Raw genomic sequence first — 21054 nt, forward strand, 5'->3', positions numbered from 1 at the left:
CCACATTTGTCATTTTGTACAAGCAAACTTGATTAAAAGAAAAAAAAATTGAAAGAAAGTGAAAAATAGCATGTTTCAGTCTGTCCCATTAATATCAGTTCTTTCTTTGGAGGAAACACCAGAATTCTTACATTGTAACCATGCTCAGTCATCACAGGAGTCTGAAGGGCCAGAGGCTTGATTAAATGCTTATTCCTCTGTCTTGGGTCAAGAAAACAGTCAGATCTGATGTCCTTTCTTTCCATGAATTAGGGCATCATCATTCTTCTAGTCACCCAATATCACAACCTTGAATCCTCAATCTCATTCACTCCACATATCCAATAAATTGGCAAATATTTTTATTTCTCTCTCATGTATATCCCCTACATGCCATATAGTCATTACCCTGGTTCAGGAATTAGTCCTAGAATCTCCCATGTATTATTATAATAGTCTCCTATTTATTTTCCTGTCTCAAGTCTCATCTTACTCCAAACTACCAAAACATTTCCCCAAAATATATATGAAATCATGTTTTTCCTTCAATCAAGAAACTCCAGTGACTCCCTATTACCTCCATGATTAAATATAAACCCTCAGTTTGACATTTAAAGTTTTTTACAACCTAGGCCCTTCCTACTTTTTTTGTCCTACAATCAATAATTACCTGACTTGTATTGAATTAGAAATGTTAAGATAGAGCATCAAAGTGGATGTTGAAGAGAAAGACATGGCAGGGGCCCATGAAATTAAGGATAGAAGAATACAAAACTAAACAACAGTGAGGTACAGAGTTCCAACATATATTCTACATGTCTTGAGTGGATTGGTAGGGGGGAGGGTGGTTTGTAGCACTCTAAGATGGAAGGACTTGGTATAAGAGAGGGAGAGTTTTTTTAAATTGACAGGTATAAGTCCTTACTGCATTTTTTACTATAAAAATAAAATTTTTATATGTTAATACACCAACACTTTCCTCCCTTGTATCCAATACATGAACCAGGTATACTTACTGTCCTTTGTACATGATACATCGTACCTGGTCTCTTTTTTTTTTCTGGAATACTTTTTCTCTTTATCTCTTCCTCTAAATTTTCTTGGATTCCTTCAGCATTCAACTCAACTATGACCTTTTGTCTGAGGCCTTTTCAGGTAGCCTCCAGCTGATAATCCTTTCCTCTCTGAGATTCTTTTCCATCTACACCCTCTATACATATCTTTCCAGTACTTAGCTTCTTAACATGCTGTCTCCCCGCTTAGAAGTTGAGCACCTTGAAGATAGGGACTATTTTTAACCTTTGTTGAATCCCCAGAACTTAGCACATTTCCTGGCACATAGTAAGTGCTTAATATAAATACTTGTCAACTTATTGATCACCACAACTATTATCAAACATTTAAGAGGAGAGGGACCCTATGGGTTCACTTGTTCTTGAGACACAAAAGCCCAGTTTCGATAAGTTTTAGAAGTTCATCTATAATAGCAGACAATATATGATTATTATTTTTATACCAATGCATAAATCCTAAGCAGATCATGGTACTATTTCTAAATCTAATGTAAACTGACCACCATTTTCTGTAATATTTGCTTTTGCTTTAAAATATACTCATATATATATCTATGGGGCAGACCTCAATTAGTTTCTACGATATGAAAATATAGTGCAGCAGGGTACTTGTGTCATTGTAATCTTTCTAAGTATTTGACATACCCCAAAAGGAAAAAAAAAGAAATGATAAATATCTGAAATTAAAACATGTATTGATATTATTCATTAGAGGTGTTATCACTAGTCAGATTTATCTTAGAAATAAAATAGTTTACCAATAGAGATATTATTTAAGTCTTATTTCTAACCTCAACACTATACCTTAATTTAATACATACCTCTTTAAAATAAGTAATCATTTTATCTGCTCTACAGTAGAGATATAGTTTACTCTTAAATGCTTTCTTTCACTTTGACAAATATAGGAATAATGTTTCACTTATGAACACTAAAAAGTATGGCTCAATGTGGTTATTCAGAGTGCTACATCTAAGTAAGCCACTGGGTGGAGATGTAGGCTTGAGCTGCTTCTGTTCACTCATTCACAGGTGCCAATGAAACAGACATTCTAATGGGTGGCTTTATACAATCAGGTCACTAGATGGCAAGCAAAGCTTGAATTATACCATCTCACTACAGGTGCATGCACAAAACACTAACTTTCATCAGCCTCAACTTATTCCAGAGATTTTCTGGACCTATTAACTAGAAATGAGAATTCCAGTAATAACTCATAAATCTGTTACACATACCTCATCCTATTGAGATTCTTATTTATTTATTTTTTGATGGGCCAATGAGGGCTAAGTGACTTGCCCAGGGCCACACAGCTAGTAAGTTTCAAGTGTCTGAGGCCATATTTGAACTTAGGTCCTCCTGAATCCAGGGACAGTTCTTTATCCACTGTGCCACCTAGCTGTGCCCTAATCTATTAGTTAATCTCATGTAAAATGAAAACTATTTCTCATTCACATATAGAAAAGAATACATATGTTGAAGAAGAAGCAAATTTAACAATGCACAGAGTTCTAGAATAGTGAGGACCACTCCTGAAAAGAGATTGAAATTTACCCCTCATCATGGGTCTATCCCTAAGGAGAGTCTAGAATCATACGTCTTTCTCAAAGAATGAAGATTATCCCTCCCTTAATTCTAATTGTCAACTCCTCTTCTCACTTAACCAAATAAAGGCAATCTCAATACCAGTTATTAATAATACCTAACTAGTATCATGCAAAACATACTAGTCTTTAAAGTACCAGCTATATTCATATTAGCAAGGAATGTTATTAATAATGTTATAGCCCATGCCTACTTAAAAATATTTAGTTAGCATATAAATGCTTAGCAGAACATAAAATTAACCAATATGAAGTTTTGTTTCAAATTATACAACTAGTTATGTCTTCATTCTTATATTTACACATGTAGATATTAATGTTTTATTGACACATATGATGATACAAGCATTCTGAAAACACTTGGCCCCCAAATTTCAGTTAAATATGTTCAATACTACTGTAGCTAGATAAGATTGACAAGTTTGCTATTTCCAATCTGCTTACCATTCTATCATATAAACATAGCACAAATGATTATGTCAACTAGAATTTACTGTAAAATAATTCTAGAACCATTCTCTTTTTTCAAATAAATAGAATATAAGGCATTTTAAAAAGCAAATATTACATGTAATATTTCAGAAGGAAAGGAATAGACTAGTTCCTAATTTTAGAGCTATACTCCATATCTCCCCATTTGTTAACTTATTTGTTTTTATTATATATTACATCTTCATTTCTTTTATCGCATGTCTTCCATCATTGCCACTCCACAGTTCACTTCCACTCAAATGTGGCCCCCTTTCAGTATTATCTCCACAGATTCACCTCATTTGCTTCTACCACATTTTCTTCTGAAAATCTCTTCCTTATCTCAACCACAAGCACTGTTAATGACTGTTAAGAAGGTACCTATTGTGATTGTGAAAGTATATAGTAATTATCAAATTATTACAGTAAATTAAGAAAACTTAATATGTGATGGGAATTTGATACATTGGACTTTTCACATTAAAATGAAGCATCATTTTAAACTAATTCAAATAACATTATTACATTGGATAAACCTAAGCAATTCTAACATCAGACTCCACAAGAGAATTTTGATACATTAATTTTATCAATGCAGCTCTAATATGTTTTTTTTGTTTGTTTTTTTGCAGGCAATGGGGGTTAAGTGACTTGCCCAGGGTCATACAGCTAGTAAGTGTCAAATGTCTGAGGCCGGATTTGAACTCAGGTACTCCTGAATTCAGGGCCGGTACTTTAACCACTGTGCCATCTAGCTGCCCCAATGCAGCTCTAATATGGATAGAAAGTCTTGAGTTTTAAGTCCTGCCTCTATTATGTACTAGTTATCTGGTCACTGGAAAATCACTTAACCTTTCATTGCTGTCAGTTAACTCCATAAGCCTCATATTATAGACAAATTGCTAATCTGTAATGGTGGAGGAAAAAGTCATGGTGGGAGTTGCAAACACTCATGAAACCACCTCCTCCAAAATACACAAGTACCAAAGGCAGTTGTCACAGTTATTAAAATGTTCTCTGTTCTCCATTAGTCAAACAAATGAAATCAACACCAAAATGATACTCAGAAAATTTAAAGCTTTCACATAGCACTCAAACAAAAGTTGCATGATTTTTAAGTTAAAAGAAAATATTTCTCTTTTCCAATATTCAGAATAATACTCAATTTGAGGAGTTTTCTTCCCCTTAAAGATTAAATTCACTTAAGGTGTTTATTATCATGTAAAGCTATTACTGACAAAATTTTGAGTAGAGATTAAAATCATCTCAGTAGTAAACATTAATATCTTAATACAGGTGGTTTCAAAAGGAGAAGAAAGGTGCAACATATTGAGTACAGATTAAACAATATGAAATCTAACAAAGAATATTAGGGTAAAGAAACCATCCAACTGAAAGTTATAATCTTTATGTCCCTTATTATATTCATTCTATTATAAAAACTGGTAAACTCATAAATGTGTTAGTAGCATTTAACTTTATATATCTTTCTATATATCTTTAATTATAATATCAACATGATAAAACATCCAGAGCAAGGACTGATGAGGTTTTCACATTAGGACAGTTTTATGTTAAGATTAGGAGAACAAGTAATATTTCAACATGGTTTCAGAACCAAAAAAGCAATAAATTAAGGAGGAATGTAATATAGTGATTATTAGGACACTGGACATCAAATGAGGAAGACCTGGGTTCACAACCTACCTCCTTCCTTTGATAATTATATAGTCCTGGACAAGTTGCTTAGTCTCTTTATGCCCTCATATCTTCAGTTTTAAAATGGGATTAATGATTATCTATATTTTCTGCCTTACAGGGTTATAATGACCAAATGAGAAAATCTATGTAAAATGTTTTGCAAACTTTAAGGCACTATGTAAATGATAGTTATTTTAAGTCACAAAGTATAATAATAAACAATGGAACAGCAAATCCTAATGTAAAGAGTACAATTTAACTTCTCAGGTTCCGCTGAAACTTCATGGGAAAAACATCTATGACTGGTATATTACTCTGCTAGTCCATACCCATTCAAAAGGACTAGGCTTGGTAAAAATGAGGGTACAGAGCAGAATTCCATATTAATAAAATATACTTATGTGAGGAAATAATGGAAATACATAAGGGCAACATTGTAGAGAACAGTTTTGTTATGTTCAGTGCAGAGAGACACAAGAATTACAACAGAGATTAAAAAGACTTTAGAAGGGGGCAGCTGGGTGGTGCAGTGGATAAAGCACCGGCCCTGGATTCAGGATGACCTGAGTTCCAATCCGACCTCAGATACTTGACACTTACTAGCTGTGTGACGCTGAGCAAGTCACTTAACCCTCATTGCCCCCCTCCACCCCCATAAAAGGACATTAGAAGTCCTCTGGCCACCGAATACTAGAATTGCTGAGTTGGAAGGGACCTGAGAGACCAGGAAAAGACTAAGTTTTTATATAGGCTCATAGCACTTTTTAAAATATTATCTCATTTGGTTCTCACATAAACTCCTGAAGGTTGAAGAGCTGAAGAAACTGAGACACTAATTTGATTAAGTGACTTGCCTGGGATCACACGGTTAGTGTCCAAGGCTGGATTTGAACTCAGGTCTTCCTGATTTTAGGTCCAGAATTCTACCTATTGTGCTATCAACTTCCTCATGTAGTGCTCATGTTGTCAAAGGTATATAAATGAGAATCCTTCAGAAATGATCTGATAAGTTCCCATCCAGGCAGCTAAGTGACACAGTGGTAGAGTGTTGGACACACAGTGGTAGAGTGTTGGACTTGGAATCAGTTGACTTGAGTTGAAATTTAACCTGGTACACTTGCTAGTTATGTGATTTTGGACAAGTCTCTTTAACCTCTTTGGGACTCAATTTCCTCATTTGTAAAAAAAATGGATAATATCGGAATCTATCTTTTAGAATTATTGCAATGAAAAATATGTTTATAAAGCACTTTGTAAATATTAAAGTTCTATATAAATTCAATTTATTATTATTACCTATAGAGTGGAAGAATGCATGATTTCCTGAGGCAGCTCAGTAAAGTCCTGGAAGTGTTAATAATAAAAAAAAAAGTTTGCCCTTATTTCAAAAGTATATTTGCTCTCTGCAACTAATACCAGTTGTTCCCAGTTCTGTTCTCTGAGATTCATCAAAATAAGTCTGAGACCTCATACATATGAGAGCCATTCATATACTTGAAGGGAGTCATAATTATTTCAGTCTAGGACTTCTCTTTTCTACCTACAGGACTTTAGTTCCTGCAATTAGTCTAATCATAACAAAATCTCATGTCCGTTTATCATCCTGTTGATCCTCCTTTCAGCCACTTTGCTTTTCTTTTGGCTATCTCAGCAAGCTAGAAATGTGTGCTGAATGAAAGAAAATCAAATTCAGTAGGGATAAATGTAAAATAATATATGTACAAAATGATTTCACAATCCAAGCACTGTTATCAATTTGTCTGAAAAGATGTCAGCTTTTTAGTGGACTCAATATGAGTCAGAAATGGGATGTGGCAACCCCAAAATGTTCACGCAGTGTTAGGCTGCATGTCTTAGGAGAATATAATAAGTATCTTCAAGTATTTGAAGAGCTGTTGTGGGAGGCAGCAAGGGGAAGAGGAATTAGAGATTCTGTTTGGACACTTAGGACACAATACCAAGAGTAATGGGCAAGAGATGTAAAAAAGAAAATGTTGGCTTGATATTGGAAACAAACAAACAAAAATACCCAACAACTAGAGATATCCCAAAGTGGAATGGACTGCCATGAGAGATTATAGTTTGTTTCTTAGATGTCTTGAAGGAGAAGCAAATGATACCTTCTTAGGTATGTTACAGTGGGTATTCTCTTTTTATATTCATTGAACCAGCTGACCCTTGAATTCCCTTTCAAATATAAAATTATTTTATTTTATGATTAATGTATTTCTTAAAAGGCAATGCCTAGAAATCAACATAATAGTCTATATTTCTTTTTTCTGTCCTTAGGCCTCCTATATCTTTCATCCCCACCACCACCTCACTGAGAACTTCAATTTTTCCTTTACTGAGAAAATTGTAGCCATTGGATATTTGTTCCCCCTTCTGTTCCTCTTATCACAAAATACCTTGAAATGATCACCCACACTTTCCTTCTTTTCCTTTGTCTCTGAAAATGAGATGGTCCGTCTTTTTTGCCAGGATAACCTATGTCCTGAACATATGCCTTTGATCCTACTCTTTCCCTCCTTCTCTAGCAGACAGTAACCTCAATTTAATCTTCTACCCCACCTAACAGTCTTGTTACTTTCTACTTATCCCTTGCTTATTGTCTTCAAACACATCTTAGCCTTTCTCATATTTAAAACACAAAACTTTAGATTGCCAATATAATCCTCTGTAGCTATCATAAAATATTCCTTTCTCAGTCAAATGCCTAAAAATATTAGTGTTGCGGGGCAGCTAGGTGGCTCAGTGGATAAAGCACTGACCCTGGATTCAGGAGGACCTGAGTTCAAATCTGGTCTCAGACACTTGACACTTACTAGCTGTGTGATCCTGGGGCAAGTCACTTAACCCTCATTGCCCCACAAAAACTCCCCCCAAACCCACAACAAAACAAACAAAAAAATATTAGTGCTCACTGCTTCCATTTTTTTCTCTTACTTCTTAGCTCTTTACTTGACTAAAGCTGGTAACCCAAAGGACCAAAAACCTTTTAATTGACAAATACTATCCCCCCCCTCATTTTCCCTGCTCTTTTCTATCTGGATTTACATAACACTACTCTCTCCTGGTTCTACTACCTATACCAGCTTCACAGAGCTCCCCTTCACCGTGGCCACCCCAAAATCATGTGTATCCAGCTCCAACTTTAGTAAGCTGGCCTTCATTTGCCAGTCTTATTTCCCTTAGGGGTGGTATTTGGATGTGATAGCTGCTAAGTTCTCAAAACAAGAGCTATTCCTCTTTCAGGCCTGCTGGATTTTGTATTGTCCATATATGTGCACATATTCTATGTATGGTGACTGGAATTATCTTTGCAGAAGTTTCTGTACATTTGTGTGTGTGTTGACCTCATTGTGGGATCCTTGCCTATGGCAGTAAGCAGGCCAGGGTAGGACAGACAATTTTTAGGGCACTTTTTCTAGCCCTTTCCTCACACCAGGAGGTGAATTGCATAGTCCTTAAAAGGCTGCTCAGTCACCTGAGGGACTGCTGAATTCCACTGCTACTTCCAGTGACAAGATGACCCTTGGCCTGGTCTGCCTGTGTGCAGGGTTGTGATTATAGTTTCCAGTGTATCTGCACTTGCTCTTCTGTCATTTGCTTGTTGCCACAGGATTTTTAGATAGGTAAAAATGGTAAAATGGTATGGGTTGATGTTTGCATATAAATTGGACTTAAGTAGGCAGAATTCGATGAAGTTGTCAACCTCACTGTTTCTTCCAGATCCACCACATTCCAGTGGCAAGATGAAGCCAAGATGACTAGTGATGGCTTGGATGCAGTAGATGACCTTGATGATGATCTTGTCATCTTTGATGTTTAAACAAGTTCTAAGCAAGTCACCCTCATGGCCAATGGAACAAATTGTTCTCATTTGCCTATTCCAATGGAGGGAAGTCTTTGTGTGCTTGAGGTAGACCCCCCCCAACTACAGAAAGGTTTAGGATCTCTTAGTTACCCTCAACCTAGTTTAGCCCTGTAAGGGACAAATTTAATATGGGGAATGAATTGAGCATCTCACCATAATATTCGGGTAAGGAAGGAGATTAACAGCCTCTTTCAGAAAAAACAAAACAGGGTTTATTGCTGGGAACAAATTTAAAACACAAGTAAGGTTAATAAAATAGGGCCCAAGAAAAAAAGGAATAGGAGAAGGAAAATTATACGACCTGCAATCACATCACTGCCCAGACTCAGCAGTTCCCAAAGAGAAACACCTGCTTTCCCTCTCTCTCTCTCTCTCTCTCTCTCTCTCTCTCTCTCTCTGGCTGTCTCTCTCTCTCTCTCTCCCTCCTGCCAGAATGAATGTCTCTTCCCTTCCTAGTTCTTCTCTCCCTCCCCAAAAGGGGAGGTCCTTCAAGCTGATTGGTTGAGAGTGGTCTCTTGCTGACATCAGTAGTACACCAACACAAGTCACTCAGGGCCAGCCAGGTGTGGCCTCCATCCAATCATCCTTAAGTGGGTACTTAGTCAGTTTCTCATTCTCACTCAATTCAAACAATACTAAATCAATCAGGTGGGGCCCCTGGGCATCTGCCACATTCTATTATTTTATCACAGCCCATCTGCCAAAATGATTTACAGGGGTATGGCTACTATGCATACTATTGCTTCTTGGAACTATGGATGAGAATTGGGTAGATCAATTTCCATCAAAGATGGAAAAAAGCCCTCACACCAAAGTTACTAGTCTTCCCTGGACACATCCTATACTCCAGATGTCCAAGGAATCATATAGTGGGTCTTTATATATGTTGAATTCTTACAATAATGGCTTCCCAGAAGCCCAGGTTCCCAGGGCAGGAGTCAGCAGTAAATGATTGGAGGTCAAAGTTAGAGCAAAAATGTATGACAACATGATGATTCTCAGAGTAGTGCATACACTCAATAATTTTAAATGTCTATATCTCATTTAAGCACAATGTACTTATCTTGTTTGTATGTCTTGGTAAAAATTAGTCAATGCATTTTCAGTACTGACTAAGTTTCAGGTGCCAAGGTTACAAATACAATGAATGATACACTCCCAAGGAATTTAAATTTGAATGGGGGGAGAAATTACACATACATATAAAATATGCCAAATAAATATAAAAAGAATAAATACAAGATCATTAAATTTGTCAGTGAGAAAGGACATTAGCAGTATGTGGTGTGTATGTGTGTTTGTGTGTGATTACTAAAGTCTTCCTGCATGAGACACTGTTTGATTTGTCTCCTGAAGGAAATTAGGTTTTTATAAACTAGAGATGAGAAGAGAGACCATTCCTCACATAGGGGACCCTCAGTGCAAAAGCCCACATGTGAAAAATGGAGTACCTTGTTTGAGGAATAGCAAAAGAGATCAGTTTGGCTAGACTATAGGTTATGGAAGGGAAGTACAATGTGATAAAACATAGGTTGAGGAAAGGTTATGAAGGGCTTTTGAAGCTAAGCAAAGGAGTTCACAATTAATCCTAGATGAATAGCTAGTCACTGGAATTTATTGAGTAGAATAGTGATGTCAGATATATGCTTTAAGGCAATTATTTCAGAATTTCATGGAGGATATGCTGGAGTGGGGTGATATGTGAGGCAAGGGAATCAATTAGGACTTTGTTGAAATAATCTATGCTTGCATAATATCACAAGATAAGCACCAGAATTTTATGGCTTTGTGAGTAAAAAAGGGGTATGATTTGAGAAATATGTAGAAAGAGTAAGATTTGGAAATGGAATGGGTATGTGAAGTGAGGGAATTTAAGAGACTGGGGACAATACCATAGATAATAAATAATAGCTACAGAATGCAGTAGATAGAGCACTGGGCTTGGAATAAGGAAGACATCTTCATGAGTTCAAATATGGCATTAGACATTTACTAGCTCTGTAACTGAGCAAGTCACTTAACCCTGTTGCCTTGGTCCCTCATTTGCTTTTGTATTTTTTAATTTTTATTTTTTTTAGTGAGGCAATTGGGGTTAAGTGACTTGCCCAGGGTCACACAGTTGGTAAGTGTTAAGTGTCTGAGGCTGGATTTGAACTCAGGTCCTCCTGACTCCAGGGCCGGTGCTCTATCCACTGCACCACCGAGCTGCTCCCGCTCCCTCATTTGCAAAATGAATTGGATAAGAAAATGGCAAACCACCCTAGTATCTTTACCAAGAAAACCCTTAAAGGGATTGCAAAGAGTTGGATCTACCTGAAAACTGTTGGGCAACAATAAGTAAAAACATGAGAGAATGGAAGCATGATGGTGCCTTGATACAAAGAGGGAAGTTTGGAAAAAGGATGATTTTGGGGGAGGTGTAGAAAATGCATTTTGTTATGGATATATTGACTCTGAGACATCTTTGCACTATCTAATTTTGAATATCCAATAGGCTGCTGCTGATGATGCAGGAGTAAAGGTTAGTAGAGAGATTATAGTTGGATATAGAGATATGAGAGACATCTGTATGAATATGATGATTGAATCATTGTGAGATGATAAGATTAGGAAGGGAGAGACTGAAAGTTAGAGGACATAATATGAATGATGAATCAACAAATGAAACTGAGGTTAGGAGACAGGAGAGGGTAGCATCCCCAAATACTAGAGACAAAAGAGTATCCAGGAGAAAAGTTTAGCAAAGAGTAGGAATGCTCTGAGGGTGTGAGGTAGTCTATGCAATGCTGTTTTGTTGGAACCATCTATAGAAACAATTGGATTAAAATGTATGATAAAATTCATAGGCCTATATGAGACATACTGATTTCTGTTTTAAATATTAAAAGTATTTTTTCCAGTTACACAAAAGATAGTTTTCATCATTTGTTTTTATAAGATTTTGAGTCCCAAATTTCTATCCCTCCCTCCCTCCCTTTCTTCTCCCCTCCCCATGACAGCAAGCAATCTGATATAGGTTATATATGTACACTCACATTAAACATATTTCCACATTAATCACTTTGTAAAAGAAGAATCAGAGAAAAAGGGGAAAACATCAAGAAAGAAAAAAACCAAAAAGGTAAAAATAGTATGGTTCAGCCTGCATTCAGATTCCATAGTTCTTTTCCTGGATGTGGAGAGCATTTTCCATCATGGGTCCTTTAGAATTGTCTTGGATTCTTGTATTGCTAAGAAGAGCTAAGTCTATCACAGCTAATCAGCACAGAACATTGTTGTTACTGTGTATAATGTTCTGGTTCTGCTCACTTAGCATCAGTCCAATGAATTCTTTCCAGTTTTTTCTGAAATCTGCCTGCTCATCATTTCTTATAGTACAATAGTATTCCATTACATTCACATATCACAACTTGTTCAGCCAATTTCCAATAGATGGGCATCCCTTCAATTTCAAATTCTTTATCACCACAAAGAGAGCTGCTACAAATATTTTTGTCCATGTGGGCCCTTTTCCCTTTTTAATGATCTCTCTGGGATGCAGACCTAGTACTGGTATTACTAGGTCAAAACATATGCAAAGTTCCATAACCCTTTGGGCATAGTTCCAAATTGCTCTCCAGAATGGTTGGATAAGTTCAAAAATCCAACAACAATGCATTAGTGTTCCAATTTTTCCACATCTTCTTCAACATTTATTTTCCTTTTTTGTCATATTAGCCAATCTTATGGGTGTGAGGTAGTACCTCAGAGTTGTTTTAATTTGCATTTCCCTAAATCAATAGTGATATAGGACATTTTTTATATGGCAATAGATGGTGTTGATTTCTTCATCTGAAAACTGCTTGTTCAAGTCTTTTGGCCATTTTACAATTGGGGAATTGTATTCTTACAAATTTGATTCAGTTCTCTATATATTTTAGAAATATGGCCTTTTATTAGCTGTAAAAATGTTTCCCAGCTTTCTTCTTTCCTTTTAATCTTGTCTGCATTGTTTCTGCTTGCAGAAAACCTTTTTAATTTAGTGTAATCAAAATGATCCACTTTTCATTTCATAATATTTTCTATTCTTGTTTTGTTATAAATTCTCTCCTCTCCATAGATATGAGAGGTAAACTATTCCTTCCTCTCCTAATTCATCTATAGTATTACACTTTATGTCTAACTTATATTCCCATTTTTACCTTATTTTAGCATATAGTGTAAGATGTTGCTCTATGCCTAGTTTCTGCCATACTATCTTCAAGTTTTCCCAGCAGTTTTTGTCAAATAGTGAGTTCTTATCCCAGAATCCGGAGTCTTTGGGCTTAGCCATAATGATTTCTTAATGAAAATTTAGAGAAAAAATGGCTTGCAACAGTTACCTTTTCATAAGATGTATTGTAGTTTAAACACTAAATATTATGGAGCCAAAATAGCTGTCTTTGACCACTTGCTACAATTCTTTTCAGTGTGCATGACCACTGACTGTTAAAGAGAAAATAACCCTACAAATCCCCTTGGCTATTTGCCAGACTATTCATCAACTATCCCAGGAAAATAGTTTATACAAGGACAGCTCACTTCCCTTCTATGCTGCCTCAAGTATACATAGTTTCAATTTGAGAAAATGTGTTTTCATTACCATTTAATAACTGATACATGGAAGGTAAAATACATTAAACATCCTTTGACCCTCCCAAATATTACACATTCCAGTGAAACTGAAAATGTTGCCTTTTTTACAATACAATATTTAAAAAATAAATTAAAATTTATCATAAATCAGAACTCTGTATCAAACTGGTTCATATGAAAAAAGATCATTCATGGAAGTGTTCTTCAGTCACCATGATAAGATTACATGGCATGGATTGCTACTTAGAGTTGACTAAAGGACATTTCCTCATGGAATATGACCATGTCCACTTGTATTATGCTGTTTTGATTTCAGAGACTGAGGCTATGTCTTCTTCTTCTTTTTTTTTTTTTTTTGCGGGGCTTGGGGTTAAGTGACTTGCCCAGGGTCACACAGCTAGTGTCAAGTGTCTGAAGCTGGATTTGAACTCAGGTACTCCTGAATCCAGGGCCAGCGCTTTATCCACTGTACCACCTAGCTGCCCCGAGGCTATGTCTTCTTAATGATGGGCTGACTGATAATCAGCCACTCTTCAGAGTAATACCATCTAGAAGAATGATTAGTCAACTGAGTTCACTGCATTCCTAACTTCTTTGCCCTTTTTTGCTTGTGCCTTCTTCAGGAATAGAGAAAGTCATTCTAATACTATCTTTTTAGAAGCAGTTGATCTTGACCTGTGGCAAAAACACAAGGCAGTTATAGACATTTCTTTGTACATGGCCCCAGTAGATAAAGGCTGAGGGTAGAAATCTCCAACTTAACAGAGGCATTGAGGCATTGACAATTTTTCTGCAAAGGATGTGTGCATTCCCATTCAACCTGAGAAGAGAATCATAGCTTGAGAATTGTTTCATGGGTAATCCTTACTAGATGGCACAGTGGATAGAGCAGCAGGTCCTGAGTCAAGAAGATCTGAGTTAAAATCTGGCCTCAGATACATCCTAGCTCTGAGACCATGGGTAAGTCACTTAACCCTGTCTTCCTCATTTTCATCATCTATAAAAATGATCTGGAGAAGGAAATGGCAAACCACCCCAGTATCCATGATAAGAAAACCTCAAAAGATCTGGGTACAATGGAAACAACTGAACAACAACAAAAGTGCTAAATTCAAAACTTCTTGATTTGAAGAATCTAAGCACTGGATCCTTTTGAAAGATTTCCTATTACAATGTGCTTCTTGGAGAAAAAGAAAGTGGTCAACTTAGTTTATATGCAGTACCATATTTGTGAAATAATGTTAAATAGTGCAAATCCAAAAGAAAACAGTCAACAGCTGCAAAGTATGCTTATCCTTTGTCTTTTTGAGGAAGACTGTAAACTGCAATGTGGCACTATTTCTTTGAATGGATTTATATATAATTCTGTGGGATAGAGAGATTTAACTAGAATATATGGGTGAAAACTCACGTGATATCACTTTGTGATGGGAGCTATTTCAATGCACTTTATAATTTGTTATCTATTCATGATTTCCTATATGTCTTTTGCATTTTCCATGAGGTGAAATGTTGGACAAACATTTTGAGCCTCAGTAGTCTATATGGGTACTGAGAGGAGACTTTTACTCAAATCAGGGGAAGACTTGATGTGAGATAATACTTAAGGATACTGCATTCTCATGGAGTTACTCCAGGTAGAGGCACGAGGAAGGGAGAGAAACAGTTCCTATTGGGGTCTGGTCCCCAAGAATGAACAAGGTCCATACATGCATAGAGACTTAATGGGTCCTTCACTACAGAGGTCCAACCATGTTATTCCTTTGCTTAATTTTTTTATTGACTCCTTATTGCCTCTTGAATAAAATACAAATTATTTTATTTGGCATTTATAACCCTTTTTAATGAGAAGCCTTCCTTTCTAGACCTTTCATATCATTCCTCTTATTGCTATATCTCTTTTTTAATATTCTAGCCTATTTTCTGTTCACAAAACTTATAGTTTATTCTCTCACCTGTACAGGCTATCTCTTGAGCTTGGAATGACCACCCTTCTCACCTCTATTTCATAGAATACTTAGCTTCTTTCATGATATAATTCAGATCTCACCCTCTAAGTGAAGCTGTTCCTGGTGCCTCAAATTTTTATTGTTCTTTCCATCTTTTTATTATATATACTTATGTGTTTATATGTTGTGCTACACATTGTAAAATAAGCTGGTTGAAAGCAGGTACTATCCCTTCCTCTTCCTGACTTTTGTCTGCATATCATTAGGGTCTAACAGTATTTATACAAAGTAGATGCTTAATAAATCTTGTTTAATTGGCAAACTGAAATGATATCTGCATAGATGCTAATTAACTGTATAATCTCTAGCAAGCAATTAACATCTGTGAGCCTCAGTTTCCTAAACTACTAATTCAGAAGGTTAGACTAGATGACCACTAACATCCTGTCCAGCTCTAGATTTATAATCCTGTGGTCCTAGATAATTCTTGTAAATTTTGTATTGGGATGAGAAAGTAGCTACATATGCACATACTGATTACTCCTTAGTAGCTATTTTTGTTGTAAAAATACTAATTTTTTTCTATGCTTGAAATCTCTTGAAAATTGATCCCTGAAGTCATTCAAAACTGTTGCAGATTTAGCCTTGTCCAAATATCTTCCCTAACTTCAACTTCATATTTTTTGTTTCTAAATTATCATTTAGAAATGAGAGGGTATGGTCAAAATGTGGTGGTTTAACTTCCATCTATGATGAGAATAGGGCACTATAGTAACACCAACAACTCTTCTGGTTGTCATAAAATTGTTGTCCTTTTTGGTTAATTTACAAATGTTTTGGAGATAATCCTTTAAAATAGCAACAAAAACAAAAAACATAATTACATGATGACAGAATGTCAGAATCACAAAGTGAAATGAATTCTTTCCCAAGAAAGCCAGTTTAATATATGTCTAATTGTTTAGAAATATAGCATTACAATAAGCTTAAATTTGTCAAGAAGTATAAATCTCATTCTTCTCCCACTTGAGATCCATTAAAATACTTGGATATAGCTACAATGCCCTGCCTCGAGTCGTTTCTCATCTAGTTGAAACATCTTCCAATTCTTCAATAAGTTGTCATGAGGCAGAAACTCAAGGCACTTCCTAGTGATGTCCTTCTTAGGCATGAGATCCATGTCTTTTTCAGATGAACTCTTATTTGGTCTATGTCTTATTTTTGAAGCATATTGTATTTTAACTATATAGAGGGGCAGCTAGGTGGCGCAGTGGATAAAGCACGGCCCTGGATTCAGGAGTACCTGAGTTCAAATCCGGCCTCAGACACTTACTAGCTGTGTGACCCTGGGCAAGTCACTTAACCCCCATTGCCCCGCAAAAAAAAAAAAATTAACTATATAGAATTTATTATATACTTTTAAAAAAAAGCATGCCATATGTAGCAGAGGTTTATAGTTCCATACGAAGTCATCTTTTTCATTTTTACTTTGAATTTTTTTTATTATGGGGTGGTGGAAGTGTTTGTTAATTTCAGAAGAATAATAAAAAATGAAATACCTGGTTGGAAAGATAGGTTAGAGGAATATTATGATGGACTTTCAATGCCAAATAGAAGGGTTCCCTTTTATCCTAATGATGATAGAGATCCACTGAAGCTTACTGGGCAATGAAAGGTTATGATCAAGGCCTGTGCTTTAGTGGTATACATTTGACAACTGTGTGGAGGACTCAATGGGGAGGAGGCAGACTGGATAAAGTGAGAACAGCTACTGCAATGGTCTAAGTGCTTGAGGATGAATGTCTGAGCTAGGATAGTGTTTATTAGTAGAGAGATGGAGCTAGATATAAAAGTTGGAAAAGCACAATAAACAAGGTAGGGATTGGATATAGGGTGGTATCTAAGAGATTTGAGGGTATCTCCAAAATAGCAAACCTGGGTAAATGGAAGTATGATGATTACCTTTATAGAAATGAAAAAGTTAGTTCTCAGCTGGGGGTGGTGGTAGCTATATAAAGGGTTTGCTTTTGTAAATGAGTAAATTGAGAAGCCTATGGAGCATATGAATGAAAATATACAGAAGGGATTTGGTGATGTGGGACTGATGAGTAGATTTAGGATTCATATTTAACTGATCAGGACTCATAATATCATCAAGAGGGAAGATGTATAGAGGGAAGATAAGAAAGCTCAGTTCATAATATAGCAAAGGACTAAGAAGAGACAGGCAGCTAGGTGGAAGATAAAAAGAATGTAGGAGTTAGTAGCAAAGAAGAGAGTGGTCAGCCATTTCAAAGATATCCCTCTATGTCTTGTTTCAGTTGTGTACTTCATAATATTGCCCTGTATGCTTTTATATAAGACACTGATAAAAATACTAAACAATAGAGTACTATCAGTCTCTGGGGCAGTCAACCAAATACCTCCATCCTGGCTGACACAGGTTATTAATGATTACTTACTGGGCCAAATCATTCAGCCAATTCCAAATATTTGATCCTATGGGAGATGGGCATTCCAACCATGAGCAATATATGTACCTTAGACAAAATGGGATCTAGTTGGCACTAAATGTTTGTTGAATTGAATTGAAAATATATATATTTTCGAGGTTTTGGATGACTGTCATGTGGATATTGTTTAGTTGATCCCCACATGATAAAACTAGGTACAATGAGGTACAGGGGGAAAGTTTGCAAAAAAACCCCCAAAACAAAACAACAACAACAAAAACACACAAACATACATACCTTCCCAATAGTTAGTGCTATATTATAATGGAATCTATTATCTTGAGAAATAGTGTTCTTCTTCTCTAGATGCCTTCACAAAAATTGGAGGACTACTAGTCAGTGATATTGTAGAGAGGGCTATTATTCAGATACAGGTAGAACTGGATGGCCTGTGAATTCACTTTCAATGAAGAAAGTCTGTGAAATTCATCTAACGGCTTGATTGACTAGACCCTATCACTGCATCTGTTCTACAATAATAGTGGGAGATAATATATTAAATGCCTTGCTAAAAACCTATATAAGGTATAGCTGCTGCATTTGTCTGATGTGCCAGGCCAATCACTCCCTGAATAGAGGAAATGTATTCCTCATTTACATTGTTTTCTTCATATAACTTTTCTTCCTCATCATAAGTATTTATTTTTGTGTCTTCACAAATTTGTTCTTCACTGTATCCCATTACTTCTGGGATGATTTTTCCTATAGAATTTTAGTTTATGAAATTCTATATTTTCAAAGAATTATACCTTTAGAGCAGAGAGGATCTTAGAGGACATTAAGATCTTTCATTTTATGGGTCCCCTCATTTTACAGATAAAGAAACTGAACCTGAAAGAATTTAAGTGACTTGCGCAGGGTCAGACACTTAGGGATTTGAATCCAGGTCTTTTTGACACTAAATTCATTGCCTTATCTGAAATATTAAAAAAATAAAATACATGTATGCCTATACCCCACTTTCTTCCCTGTTCCACTAGAAATTCTAAGATGGGCTTGTCTTCTTGTTTCTAGCCATTTGTATTTCCGTTATCAGTTCTTTCTTTTTGGATAGAAGACTTCAGAGTCAGCCAAGGATTTCAGGTTTTTTGTTTTGGTTTTTTGGTTTTTGGTTTTTGGTTTTTGTCTACTAGATAGAACCATAATTCAGTTCTTAATAATAGATCATATGTTCCAATATATAGTTTGTCTTCTCTTGTTCTTCCATTCATATGAAAGTTGCTTAGTATCAAGGAATACATGCATGTGGTTTGAAAGTTATCTTGGGAGTGGGTTTTGTTTGTTTGTTTTTGTGGGGCAATGAGGGTTAAGTGACTTACCCAGCGTCACACAGCCAGTAAGTGTCAAGTGTCTGAAGTTGGATTTGAACTCAGGTCCTCCTGAATCCAGGGCTGGTGCTTTATGTACTGTGCCACCTAGCTGCCCTGGAGGTTATCTTTTAAGTTGTTCCTAGAATTTCTCCATTTTTCCCATTCTCTGAAAAAGATGTTGATGTATAAATTGCAGTTATTTTAATAGCAGTCTTTTTGCTTGGTCACATCATGAAACTTGAAGGTGAGAAGAGAAAATATCCCAAGACATAATATTTTGTGATGACCGAGTACATGAAAAGTCCAATTCTATCAAATCCTTTATTTGCCTTTCTGATGAGAACCTTTGGAGTAGTCTTTAAGGTTTCATTTCCTGTGAGAATGTCAATATTGATAAGATTCAGTTTCTCCTGTAGTGTATCCATTGTTACTTGTCAGATAGAGACCAGCCATTTAACACATCAAAATAATGTTTATACAGATTCAAAAAAGTACACCTTTCTTAGCACCATCTGCCTAGCCTCATCCTTCTCACTTGTGAAGCAGAAGGAAGGGAACCATTTTGTATTTTTTTAAAACTATTTTCTACAGCCAAACCTTGGAGGAGATGTTGATTATTTAAATGCAAATTGACGAATTCCTTCATTTAAAAGAGATAGGGATGAGCTTTTCCAGTTGGACCATTTTTTGAGTTGGATACATCACTTTAGGAATATTAAAATTGCATACTAGCCTTGGTCCTAACTAGTAAGCAAAAATTACATGTTAGGCACATTTACAAATTAGCCGCTATAATAATGTTCAAAAAGGATAAAGGTTGGACCTGTGATTTCTTTGGCATAGGAAATAGCAAAATGAGGAAACTCCTCCTACTAATTCAGATCAGCAACTCTTCTGCAACCAGTAGTCTCCCTTCCCTGGTCCTCCCCTCTTCCTAATTTTCTAGTTACTGTTTTTCTTTCTTTTCTTTTCTTTTCTTTTCTTTTCTTTTCTTTTCTTTTCTTTTCTTTTCTTTTCTTTTCTTTTCTTTTCTTTTTTTGACATTTTCATTAGGAGATTTCACAAGTGGGCTTTAGGAGAATCAAGCAATGCTGCTGGCATTAGATGCAATCCTGGGCCACAAGTCAGTACCCTCCTTGGCAACAGGCTCCATGATGACTGAACCTTTCATCTTGCCTTTACTGTTTACTATGACCCCTGCATTGTCTTTAAAGTATAGGAACACACCATCTTTTCTCTGATATGACTTGTATTGCCTTATTACCAATGCTGGATGAACCTTCTTCCAGAGCTCTGGTTCTCCCCCCCCCCCGCCCTGCCCTTTTTTTTTTTTTTTTTTTTTTGCGGGACAATGGGGGTTAAGCGACTTGCTCAGGGTCACACAGCTAGTAAGTGTCAAGTGTCTGAGGCTGGATTTGAACTCAGGTCCTCCTGAATCCAGGGCTGGTGCTTTATCCACTGTGCCACCTAGCTGCCCCCTGGTTTCCCCTTTTTGACTGTGGCCATTACCATGTCACCTACACCAGCTGCAGGAAACCTCTTTAATTTTCCCTTAATTCCCTTCACAGAGATGATGTACAGATTCTTGGCCCCTGTATTATCAGCACAACTGATGGTGGCTCCCATTGGGAGACCCAATGAAATTCAGAACTTGGTTCTGGAAGACCCACACATCCTTGCTTAGACATCTTGGCTCCCAGAAAGGACAAAAGAGCCCAGTTACTGTTAAGGGAACCACAATCTCCCCAGTCACCCAGGCTTGAAACCTTGATATCATCCTTGAGTTTTCGCTCTCTACAGCACCCATATATAATCTGTTTCCAAGTCTCATCAATTCTATGTTAATAATATCTCTCATCTCTGGCCTTTTCTCTCCTCTGACACTGCTACCATCCTGGTGCAGGCCATCATGCTAGAACTATTGCAACAGCCTTATGGTTGATTCCCCTATCTCAACTCTCTC

At 36.4% G+C, this 21054-nt stretch overlaps 1 pseudogene; it reads right to left on the minus strand.

The window, feature by feature from the left end:
* Nucleotides 1-20172: 20172 nt before the first annotated feature.
* On the minus strand, nucleotides 20173-20765 carry LOC122728883 (annotated as a pseudogene).
* Nucleotides 20766-21054: the final 289 nt, after the last annotated feature.

The sequence above is a fragment of the Dromiciops gliroides genome, chromosome 5 (genome assembly GCF_019393635.1).
Source record: "Dromiciops gliroides isolate mDroGli1 chromosome 5, mDroGli1.pri, whole genome shotgun sequence".
Lineage (NCBI taxonomy): Eukaryota > Metazoa > Chordata > Mammalia > Microbiotheria > Microbiotheriidae > Dromiciops > Dromiciops gliroides.